This window comes from Schistocerca gregaria, chromosome 3, assembly GCF_023897955.1.
Source record: "Schistocerca gregaria isolate iqSchGreg1 chromosome 3, iqSchGreg1.2, whole genome shotgun sequence".
Classification (NCBI taxonomy): domain Eukaryota; kingdom Metazoa; phylum Arthropoda; class Insecta; order Orthoptera; family Acrididae; genus Schistocerca; species Schistocerca gregaria.
Genome location: NC_064922.1, coordinates 129,788,822 through 129,801,540, shown reverse-complemented (window position 1 = coordinate 129,801,540; position 12,719 = coordinate 129,788,822). Strand labels below are relative to the sequence as shown.

The 12,719-nt window shown below is 26.5% G+C and overlaps 2 long non-coding RNA genes across 2 annotated transcripts in view; one reads left to right on the top strand and one right to left on the bottom strand.

Moving 5' to 3' along the window:
* LOC126356063 (uncharacterized) overlaps positions 1-4,719 on the bottom strand; it is a 31,300-nt gene extending 26,581 nt beyond the window's left edge. The window contains exon 1 of the long non-coding RNA XR_007565572.1: positions 4,644-4,719. This is a non-coding gene — a long non-coding RNA (uncharacterized LOC126356063). The remainder of the gene's footprint in view (positions 1-4,643) is intronic.
* The window catches only part of LOC126356062 (uncharacterized), a 31,462-nt gene extending 26,679 nt beyond the window's left edge, over positions 1-4,783 (top strand). The window contains exon 3 of the long non-coding RNA XR_007565571.1: positions 4,225-4,783. This is a non-coding gene — a long non-coding RNA (uncharacterized LOC126356062). The remainder of the gene's footprint in view (positions 1-4,224) is intronic.
* The last annotated feature ends 7,936 nt before the right edge of the window (positions 4,784-12,719 follow it).

Genomic DNA, 12,719 nt, shown 5'->3' with positions numbered 1-12,719 from the left:
CCCGGTAGAATTAAAATATAAACTTCTGGGTGTCCAAAGAATCAAAATAGATGTTGATATAGAAATGGGTCACCTCCTCCTGCAGGGTCAAAGAATGATGTATTTAAATTTCGATCTGTTAATAATATAGTAATAGCTCCTGCTAAAACTGGAAGTGAAAGAAGGAGAAGTAATGCTGTAATAGCTACGGATCATACAAATAAAGGTGTTTGATCTAAAGTTATACTTTCTGATCGTATATTAATTGCTGTTGTAATGAAATTCACTGCACCAAGAATAGATGATACACCTGCTAAGTGTAGTGAAAAAATAGCTAGATCTACAGATGCACCCCCGTGTGCAATAGCTCCTGCTAGAGGAGGGTAAACTGCTCATCCTGTACCAGCACCATTATCTACTACAGAAGATGTAAGAAGAAGGGTTAGTGAAGGTGGTAGTAATCAAAAACTTATATTATTTATTCGTGGAAATGCTATATCTGGTGCACCAATTATTAGTGGAACAAGTCAATTACCAAATCCACCAATTATAATAGGTATTACTATAAAGAAAATTATTACGAATGCGTGAGCTGTAATAATAACATTATAAATCTGGTCATCCCCAATTAGAGATCCGGGTTGGCCAAGTTCAGCACGAATAAGTATTCTTATTGATGTTCCTACTATTCCTGCTCATGCTCCAAATATGAAGTATAAAGTACCAATGTCCTTATGGTTTGTTGAGAATAATCATTTTTGCGGTAAGATGGCTGAATTTTAGGTGGTAGACTGTAAATCTACTTATGAGATGTTTTCTCTCTTATCATATGTAGGTCTTATATTCAATTATGATTCTAGACTGCAATTCTAGAGGTGTAAAATTTTACTAAGGCCTAAAAGATTATTCTTTTAATTATAACTTTGAAGGTTATTAGTTTGATTAACTTAAGTCCTTAGTATAATGAAATTAAGGTTGATGTTGAAATCAATCCTATTGTTGAAATTATTACTGTTATAGGAAGAATGATTCTTGATTTTTGGGACTTTATCTTTATAGATCACGAATTTTCTGTGTATGATATAATTAGAGCTGAGAATCTAATACGTATATAGTAGTAGAGTGTAATTGTAGTTAATACAACTATAATAGTTATAATAGTTGTTATATTGTTTTCTATTAATGATTGTATTACAATTCATTTTGGTAAGAATCCAAGGAATGGTGGTAGTCCACCTAAAGATAATAAAGATAAGAATATTATGAATTTAATTTCGGTTTTTATATTTCTGGCTGAATAAATTTGATTTATGAAAAATAAATTTATTTGCTTAAATAATAAAACTATAATTAATCTTAATAGTGAGTAAATAATGAAGTATAGTTCTCAGATGTTTTCTCTGACTGTTAACGATCTAATTATTCAACCTAGATGTCTGATTGATGAATATGCTAAAAGTTGTCGTAAGGATGTTTGATTTAAACCTCCTATTGCCCCAATAATAATTCTTAAGATAATAATTGTTCAAATAAAAGTCCTTAATTGAATACAATAGGATAAGACTATTATTGGGGCGATTTTTTGTCATGTTATTAATGTTAAACAATTATTTCATCTTGATGCTCCTATAACTTCTGGAAATCAGAAATGGAAAGGTGCAGCTCCAATCTTTAATAATAGTCTAGATCTAATTATTATTGATGGGATAAATTCTGTTTCCCATCCCATGGGATATTTTATTTGAATCAGCAAAATTGAAAATAATAATGTTGTCGATGCTATTCTTGGACAATAAAATATTTAATTGATGATTCGTTTATTATTATATTTTTATTTCTTGTTAGGAGCGGAATAAATGAAAGTAAGTTGATCTCAAGTCCTATTCAAACCCCAAATCAGGAATTTGATGAAATGGACAGGATCGTTCCTATCATTAATGTTGATAGGAAGAGAAGTTTTGTAGAGTTGTTGGTCATTAAAAAGGAGAGGATTGATACCTCTATAAATGGGGTATGAACCCATTAGCTTGTTTAGCTTACCTTTTTACATTAAGGTGTATGATGCACGTTAGTTTTTGATACTAAAGGAGGTAGTTTAATTCTATCTTATGTAATTTTAATGAAGGTAATTTTATTTACTTTATTTACCCTATCAAGGTAACCCTTTAATCAGGCACTTCATTTATTTAATATATAAATCGAAAGTTTTTTTTTTAAATTCTTTTATGTATTACTTTGTTTAATTAGGATTAATTTATCCTGCTCATTTTATTTTTTATATATATATATATAATAAATAATTTATATTAATATATTACATTTAATTGAAATTAAAAGATTATAAGTTCATCTTACCATTATCAATTGATTATTCTAATACATTCATTTACCTAGGATTATAGCTACTTATGTTTTCAGCTTAAAATATGTTATTATAATATAATATATATAATAATATGTAATTTAATATTTAATATTATTATAATTGGATATAATAAATAAATTATTAATTTTAAATATAAAATATTATAATTAATATATATAATTATATTAATTATAATAATATAATTATATAAATTATCTAGAATTAGATTATTTAACTAATATATATAAGTTAACTTAATATAAAAAAGAATTCATATTAATAACATATTATATTAAATTACATAATTGTATAAATATATATTTATTATATTATTTAATCTTTTTTTATTTATTAGTGAAAAGAAAGATTAAATAAGAAAGAATATAATACATTTATTGCTATACATGTTCCATATTAATCTTTAATTATATATAATAGAGAAGTTGTTGTGGTCATACAGAGGAGCGTTTCTTTTTTTTTGTTAATGTTTGTGGCTTTTTTTTTTTCTTTAAATATTTGAATCCTTTATTTTTTTCTGATTTAATAAATTTAAAAATTTCTTATTTTTTATTTTTAAAAGTTTTATTCTTGCTTGTTTATTCACTTTTTCTTTGTATTATATGTAAGTTTTGTTAGACTAAATGTTCTTTTTGCAGTAATTTGATTTAATTATCAAGTGATTTTGGATTTAGCAATTGATTTAGTATCAGCATAATTCGTGCCAGCAGCCGCGGTTATACGATTGATACAAGTGAATATTATTGGTTAAAATAGTTGTTTATATTATTAGGGTTGAAATATAAATTTGTAAGATGAAATGTTAAAATTTATTTGTGGCCCTTTTTATGAATCTGTGAAATTTAAATAATAAACTAGGATTAGATACCCTATTATTTTAAATGTTAATTATATTTACCAGGGTACTATTAGTGAAGGTCTTTAAACCCAAAGAATTTGGCGGTATCTCATTCCATTCAGAGGAACCTACCCCATGATTGATAATACACGATTTACTCTACTTAATTTATTTGTTTGTATATCTCCGTTATCAGAGAATCTTTTTAGAGTTATAATTCTCAAGATTTATAATTATAAAATATTTCAGGTCAAGGTGCAGCTTATAGTTAAGAGGAGGTGGGTTACAATAGATTTTTGTTTATAACGGATTTGATAGTGAAATACTGTTAATGAAGGTGGATTTGATAGTAATTTAATTTATTTAATTTAACTGATATTGGCTCTGAGATGTGTACACATCGCCCGTCGCTCTCATTATTGATTATTCTATTTTATTTTAAAGTAGCTTCAATTTAGATGAGATAAGTCGTAACATAGTAGATGTACTGGAAAGTGTATCTAGGAAGATAGTTATAGTTAATGTATCATAATTATTATTAAATTATTTATAGAAATGAGATGTTAATCGTTTCCCAAGATATCTAGTTTCTTAAGAAAAAATTTAATTTTTTAAAGTTATTTGTTTTTATTTAATTTTTTAAGTAAAAATATTAACTTATTTATTCTTTAAGGGATAAGCTTTGAAGTTAATAACCTATAATTTATTTTATAGAAATATAATAGTAAGCTTTAAACCAGCTATCTTTAAGATTACGTTTTAGTTCATTATTTTTTATTTTGATTTTATAAATATTTTAGGTTTTTTATTAAGATTATTAATTTAATTTTAAAATTTTTGTAATAATGATAGAATTAGTATATTTATTTGTATAAAATTTTTACCTTGTGAACTTATTATAAGGAACTAGGCAAAATTGATTTCCGCCTGTTTATCAAAAACATGTCCTCTTGTTTATACTTTGAGGTCTGGCCTGCTCACTGAGCGTATTTTTAAAGAGCCGCGGTATTTTGACTGTGCAAAGGTAGCATAATCATTAGTCTCTTAATTAGTGGCTGGAATGAATGGCTTGACGAGAAATCAACTGTCTCTTAATAAATTTTTGAATTTAACTTTTGAGTCAAAAGGCTTAAAATCTTCTTTAGGACGAGAAGACCCTATAGAGCTTGACATTTTACTTTTATATAGTTTTTTGTTTGTCTTTCTATATTTAATGATGATGTTTTGTTGGGGTGACATGAAGAATAGATAAACTCTTCATTATTATATCATTTATTTATGTTTGTTATTTTGATCCATAATTTATGATCATAAGATTAAGTTACCTTAGGGATAACAGCGTAATTGTTTTTGAGAGCTCATATCGACAAAGCAGATTGCGACCTCGATGTTGGATTAAGAAAAATTTTGGGTGCAGGAGCCCAAAGATTAGGTCTGTTCGACCTTTAAATTCTTACATGATCTGAGTTCAGACCGGCGTGAGCCAGGTCGGTTTTTATCCTAAGATTATTAATCCATATTAGTACGAAAGGACCATATGGTTAAAATATTTTTTGTTATATTGATTAATATTAATTTATTTACTATTTTGACAGATTAATGTGTTGAATTTAGAATTCATTTATGTAGATTTTTTCTACAAATAGTATTGATACTTTATGATTTATTTATATTTATTTTGAATTTTCTTTTATTGGTTATTTGTGTTTTAATTAGTGTTGCCTTTTCAACTTTATTAGAGCATAAGGTTTTAGGTTATATTCAGATTCGAAAGGGTCCAAATAAGGTAGGTTTTGTTGGAATTCCTCAGCCATTTAGAGATGCTATTAAGTTAATTTGTAAGGAGCAGCCAATTCCTATTATATCTAATTATCTACTTTATTATTTTTCCCCTGTTTTTAATTTAATGATATCTTTAGCCGTTTGAGTAATTTTTCCTTATTTAACTTATATATGTTCTTTTTCTTATGGATTTTCATTTTTTTTATGTTGTACTAGATTAGGTGTTTATACTGTTATAATTGCTGGTTGATCTTCTAATTCAAATTATTCATTATTAGGTTCTCTTCGTTCTGTTGCTCAAACAATTTCTTATGAAGTTAGTTTAGCTTTAATTTTATTGTCTTTAATTATTTTAATTGGTAGTTTTAATATGTTTGATTTTATAAACTATCAGCTTTATTGTTGATTTATTATTATTTATTTCCCTTTAGCTTTAGCTTGTTTTGCTTCTTGTTTAGCTGAAACTAATCGTACTCCTTTTGATTTTGCTGAAGGGGAATCTGAGTTAGTTTCAGGATTTAATATTGAGTAAGGTGCGGGTGGTTTTACTTTAATTTTTTTAGCTGAATATACTAGAATTGTCTTCATGAGAATGTTATTGGCTTTAATTTTTTTAGGCGGTGATTTTTATTCTTTTATATTTTTTATTAAGCTTGCTATTATATCTTTTGGTTTTATTTGGGTTCGTGTAACATTACCACGGTTTCGTTATGATAAATTAATGTACTTAGCTTGAAAAAGTTTTTTACCTTTATCTTTGAATTTTTTTATTTTCTTTGTTGGTTTAAAGATTTTATTTATCTCATTTGTTTAGTGAAATTTTTTGAGAAAAGTTAATAGAAGAGTTAAACTTCTAATTTTATGTTTTCAAAACATATGCTTTTCCTAAGCTAATTAACTTTATTCCTTAATTAATTTATCTCATGCGTTTCCGACATGGACATTAATTAAGAAATATGTAAAGTAGATAATTGTTAAGATTTGACCTGTTATAATATAAGGTTCTTCAACAGGTCGTTTACCAATTCACGTTAGTAAGCATACAACAACTACTATAATTCAGAATAAAATTTGATTAATAGGATAAAATTGAATGCCTTGGAATGGTGTTTTATTATAAAATGGTAAAATTATTAAGATTCTAATTGATAAAAATAATGCAATAACACCTCCTAACTTATTAGGGATAGATCGTAGAATTGCATATGCAAATAGGAAATATCACTCTGGTTGAATGTGAACTGGTGTTACTAATGGGTTGGCAGGTACAAAGTTATCTGGATCTCCTAATAGGTAAGGATTGATTAAACATAGTATAATTAATAATGATGTTATTATTACAAATGTAATAGAATCCTTAAAGGTAAAGTATGGATGGAATGGAATTTTTTCAATATCTCCATTTAATCCAAGAGGATTATTAGATCCTGTTTGGTGAAGAAAAAATAAATGAATTGCTTCTATTGCAGCAATAATAAATGGTAATACAAAATGGAATGTGAAGAATCGATTTAATGTTGCATTATCAACAGCGAATCCTCCTCATACTCATTGGATTAAATCTGTTCGTAAGTATGGGATTGCTGATAATAAATTAGTAATTACTGTTGCACCTCAAAAAGATATTTGGCCTCAGGGTAAGACATATCCTATAAATGCAGTTGCTATAACTAAAAATAAAATCACTGTACCAATTATTCAGGTATGTATATATATATAAGATCCGTAGTAAATTCCCCGTCCTACATGTAAGTAAATACAAATAAAAAATATAGATGCTCCATTTGCATGTAAGGTTCGGATAATTCAACCATTATTTACGTCTTGGCAGATGTGTACTACACTACTGAATGCTATTTCAACATTTGATGTGTAGTGTATAGCTAAAAATAGTCCAGTTACGATTTGAATTACCAAACATAACCCTAATAGGGATCCAAAATTTCATCAAAATGAAATATTTGTTGGGGCAGGTAAGTCAATTAAAGGTTTTTAATAATTTTAATTAAAGGATGTCTTAATCATAAGGGTTTATTCATTAGTAATTATCTTATTTTACGAATAGGTCCCTGATTAATATTAGTGATTTTAACAACTGCTAGTAGTGCTAAAAATAAATAAATTATTATTATTATTGTAATAATGAATGTTGGTCTATTATATAATTTTTCTAAAGATATTGTTATTTCTTGATAATTGATTGAATTATCAATATTTATAGTTTCGGTGTTTTTGAAAAAGTCTATAAATATAGATATATCTAGAATAATTAATACTGATATGATAAATACTCACATTATTAATGTAATAATTATAGTAATTGATTTAGGCTGAAATATTTCGTTTGATGCAATTCTTGTAATGTAAATAAATAATACTAGTATACCACCAAGAAATAAAATATATGATAATCAATATCTTTCTATTATTGTTCCTGTTATTAATCCAACTAGGAAGGTTTGAAGGATAATAAAACGCATTATTGATATTGGGTGTCTTAATTTAATAAAATTAATATTTATTACATTTGATAATGATATAATTATTATTTTGATCATTTCAGGGGTTAGTTTATTTAAAATATCGGTTTTGGGGACCGATGATGGAAGCTTTTCCACCTCTGTAGTTTTAAAAGTGGGGGCTGGACTTATTTCCGGTTTACAAGACCGGCGTTTTTTTTAAACTATTAAAACTAATGTTTATATTCTCTATTTTTACTTCTTTATTGATTTATTTTGCTGGTGTTTATGTTTTTTCTTCTAAACGTAAACATTTATTAATGGTTCTTTTGAGATTAGAATATATTGTTCTTTCTTTATTTATATTAGTTATTGTTTTTCTTATTGAGTTTGATTATGATTATTTTTTTAGTTTTTTCTGTTTGTGAGGGTGCTTTAGGTCTTTCTGTTTTAGTTTCAATAATTCGTTCTCAGGGTAATGATTTTTTTAATTCTTTTGGTTTATCTTTATGTTAAAGTATTTATTTATAACTATTTTTTTGATCCCTCTTTGTTTATTAAATAATTGTTGATGGTTGGTTCATTCTTTAATGTTTCTGTCGAGTTTTGTTTTTATAATTTGTGTTTATTCATATGCTGATTTGAATATAATTAGATATTATTTTGGTATTGATTATTTTTCTTTTAGTTTAATTTTACTTAGTTTTTGGATTTGTTCTGTAATAATCACTGCTAGAGGTTCAGTTTATTTAAGTTCATATCATTCTAATTTTTTTGTTTTTATGGTTTTGATTTTAATAATTATGCTTTATTGTTCATTTGCTAGATTAAGTCTTCTTTCTTTTTATATTTTTTTTGAGGCTAGATTAGTTCCTACTTTACTTTTAATTTTGGGTTGGGGTTATCAACCTGAGCGTTTGCAGGCTGGTGTTTATTTAATTTTTTATACTTTGGTTGCTAGATTACCTTTATTATTAGCTTTATTTAAGGTTTATGATTTTTCTAATACTTTATATTTTCCTTTATTAGTTGATTTTGGTTCTTATTATTTTATGTTTTATGTATTTATAATTTTGGCTTTCTTAGTTAAGATACCTATATTTTTGGTTCATTTATGACTTCCTAAGGCTCATGTAGAGGCCCCTATTTCAGGTAGAATGTTTCTTGCTGGTGTTTTATTAAAGTTAGGTGGTTATGGTATTTTTCGTGTTATAAAGGTTATTTCTTATTTGGGTTTAAAGTTTAATTATTTTTGATTATCTTTAGGTTTATCTGGGGGTGTTATTGTAAGATTTATTTGTTTTCGTCAGGTTGATTTAAAGTCTTTAATTGCATATTCTTCTGTTGCTCATATAAGAATGGTTATTGATGGATTGATGACTATGAATTGATGAGGTTGTGTAGGTTCTCTTTCTCTAATGGTTGGTCATGGTTTATGTTCTTCTGGTTTATTTTGTTTATCTAATATTATTTATGAACGTTTAGGTAGATGAAGATTATTAATTAACAAGGGTATAATTAATTTGATGCCAAGAATGGCTTTATGATGATTTCTTTTAAGATCATCAAATATGGCTGCTCCTCCTTCTTTAAATTTGGTAGGTGAAATTAGATTATTAAATAGAATTATATCTTGATCTTCTTTTAGATTCTTTGCTTTGATTTTTTTATCTTTTTTTAGAGCTGTTTATACTTTGTATATATATTCTTATTCTCAGCATGGGAATTATTATTCTGGTGTTTATACTTGTTCTCTTGGTTATTTTCGTGAATATCATCTTTTACTCTTACATTGATTGCCTTTAAATATTCTCTGTTTAAAGGGTGAATATTTCTTTGTTTAGTTTGCTTAAGTATTTTAATTAAAAATATTGTTTTGTGGAATCAATGATATGAAGTTTTTCATCTTAGGCCGTGAATTTATTTTCTATTTGTTCTTTGAGTTTTTTTTCTTTGTTTATTTCGAGAACTATAATTTTTATTTTAGGTATTTATTATTTAATAATTGATTATAGAGTTTTTGTTGAGTGAGAGCTTTTCAATTTAAATGGTTCTATAGTTGTTATAACTTTAATTTTGGATTGAATATCTCTTATTTTTATATCTTTTGTTATATATATTTCTTCTTTGGTTATTTATTATAGAGAGGATTATATATCTGGTGAAAAGAATATAAATCGTTTTATTATTATTGTTTTAATATTTATTCTTTCTATAGGTTTTTTAATTATTAGTCCTAATTTAATTAGAATTTTATTAGGTTGAGATGGTTTAGGTTTAGTTTCTTATTGTTTAGTTATTTATTATCAAAATGTAAAATCTTATAGTGCTGGTATATTAACTGCACTTTCTAATCGTATTGGTGATGTTGCTATTTTAATTTCTATTGCATGAATGTTAAATTTTGGTGGTTGAAATTATATTTATTATTATGATTTTATTTCTAATTCTTTTGAAATAAAGCTCATTACTATATTAATTGTTTTAGCAGCTATAACTAAGAGAGCTCAGATTCCTTTCTCTTCATGACTTCCTGCTGCTATAGCAGCTCCTACTCCTGTTTCTGCTTTAGTTCATTCTTCTACTCTTGTTACTGCTGGTGTTTATTTATTAATTCGTTTTAGACCAATATTAGATACTTATAATTGTGGTTGATTTTTACTTTTAATTGGTTGTATAACTATATTTATGGCTGGATTGGGCGCTAATTTTGAATTTGATTTGAAGAAGATTATTTCTCTTTCTACTTTAAGACAACTTGGTTTAATAATAAGAATTTTGGCTATGGGTTATCCAAAGCTTGCATTTTTTCATTTATTGGCTCATGCTTTATTTAAGGCATTATTATTTATATGTGCAGGTTCAATAATTCATAATTTGAAGGATTCTCAGGATATTCGTTTTATAGGATCAATTGTTAATTTCATACCTTTAACTTCAGTTTGTTTTAATGTTTCTAGTTTATCTTTGTGTGGAATACCTTTTTTAGCGGGATTTTATTCAAAGGATTTAATTCTTGAGATGGTTTGTTTAAGATGAATTAATTGTTTAATTTTTTTTCTTTATTTTTTTTTCTACTGGTTTAACTGCTTCTTATTCTTTTCGTTTGTTTTATTATTCAATATCTGGTGATAATAATTTTTATTCTAGATTTTCTTTTGATGAAAAGGGTTATTATATTTCATTTGGAATAGTTGGTCTATTGTTTGTTGCTGTTTTTGGTGGTAGTCTTTTATCTTGATTAATTTTTCCTATTCCTCATGTGATTGCCTTACCTTATTATTTAAAGTTTTTAACTATTACAGTTGTTATTTTAGGTGCTTATTTAGGTTATCTTATTTCTAATTTTGATTTTTCTCATAATTTATTTTCTTTAAGTATACTTTCTTTTGTTAGATTTGCTGGTTCTATATGATTTATACCTTTTCTTTCAACTAAGTTTATTAGATATATTCCTTTAAAAATAGGTTATTATTCATCTAAGTCATTTGATTATGGTTGAGGTGAATTACTTGGTGGTCAAGGTTTATATAGATTATTTATTTATTTAATTAGTTATATTCAAGGTTGATATGATTCTAATTTCAAGATTTATCTTTTAACTTTTATTTTTTGAATATTTATTTTGGTAATATTGTTTTTCGTTTACTTAAGTAGCTTATAATTAGAGCGTGACACTGAAGATGTTAAGGAAGTATTTTTACTTTTAGGTATTTATAAATATAGATATATTATTTTTACAGTGAAAATGTAATGTTTTATTTAAACTATATAAATTTTAGAAATGTTAACGGAGTTTAACCGCTAATATAAAAAGTTAGCAGCTTTCATATTGGCTTTACATTTCCTTAATTGGAACTATTATAGTTCAATTATATTATTAACAGTAATACGCCTCTTTTTGGCTTCAATTAATAAGAATAAGGGTAGTACATACCAATCTTCCAGGTCGAAACTGACTGCAATATTTCGCTTCTTATTCTATTTAAGGTTGATTGATATTATCAATACTTTTTGAATGCAACCCAAATGTTATGTTTAACTACAACCCTTTATTCTGCTCATTGTAATGCTCCTTGGTTTCATTCATGGTATAGTCCGCCTAATAGAACTAGAATAAAAAAATATTGTTGATACTGTTCAGATTATAATGTCTGAAGTTTTAAAAATAATTACAATTGGTAGAATTAGTGCAATTTCTACATCAAAAATTAAAAAGATTACTGCGATTAGGAAGAATCGTAGTGAGAATGGTATTCGTGCTGATCTTTTTGGATCAAACCCACATTCAAATGGTGATCTTTTTTCTCGATCATTAATTAATTTTTTTGATAGTGTTGTTGCCAGGATTATAACAATTATTGGAATAATAAATCTAATGAAAACTCTTGTGGATAGAATTAGAATTGTTTTTCTTGATTTATATCAAGCTTTCTGATTGGAAGTCAAATGTACTATTTATACTAGAAAAACAATTATCTACCTCATCAATAAATAGAGATATGTAAGAATAATCATACTACGTCTACGAAGTGTCAGTATCATGCTGCTGCTTCAAATCCAAAGTGGTGTCTTGGTGAGAATTGATTTATTGAGTGTCGAAGTAGACATGTTGATAAAAAGATTGTTCCAATAATTACGTGTAAACCATGGAATCCTGTTGCAACAAAGAATGTTGATCCATAAACTGCATCTGCAATGGTAAAAGGTGCTTCTCAATATTCATATGCTTGAAGTATTGTAAAGTATAGTCCTAATAACACTGTGAAGAATAATCCTTGTAGTGCTTATGATTAGATTCCATTAAACTATGATGTGCTCATGTTACTGTTACTCCTGATGCTAAAAGAATGGCTGTATTAAGTAATGGAATTTGTATAGGGTTAAAGGGTTGAATTCCTATTGGAGGTCATAGTATTCCTAGTTCAATTGTTGGTGCTAATCTTCTTCTAAAGAATGCTCAAAAAAAAGAAACGAAAAATAATACCTCTGATGCAATAAATAAAATTATTCCTCATCGTAATCCAATTGATACAAATCCTGTATGTAATCCTTGATATGTTCCTTCTCGTACTACATCTCGTCATCATTGAATGATGGTTAGTAGGGTAATTCCAAATCCAATTATGAATAAGTTAATATTAAATAGGTGGAATCAGTTTGCTAGTCCTGATACTAGGACTATTGCTCCAATTGCTCCTGTTAATGGTCAAGGTCTATAGTCTACTAAGTGGAATGGGTGGTTTGAGTGAGTTGTTAACATAGGTTTAATATACTT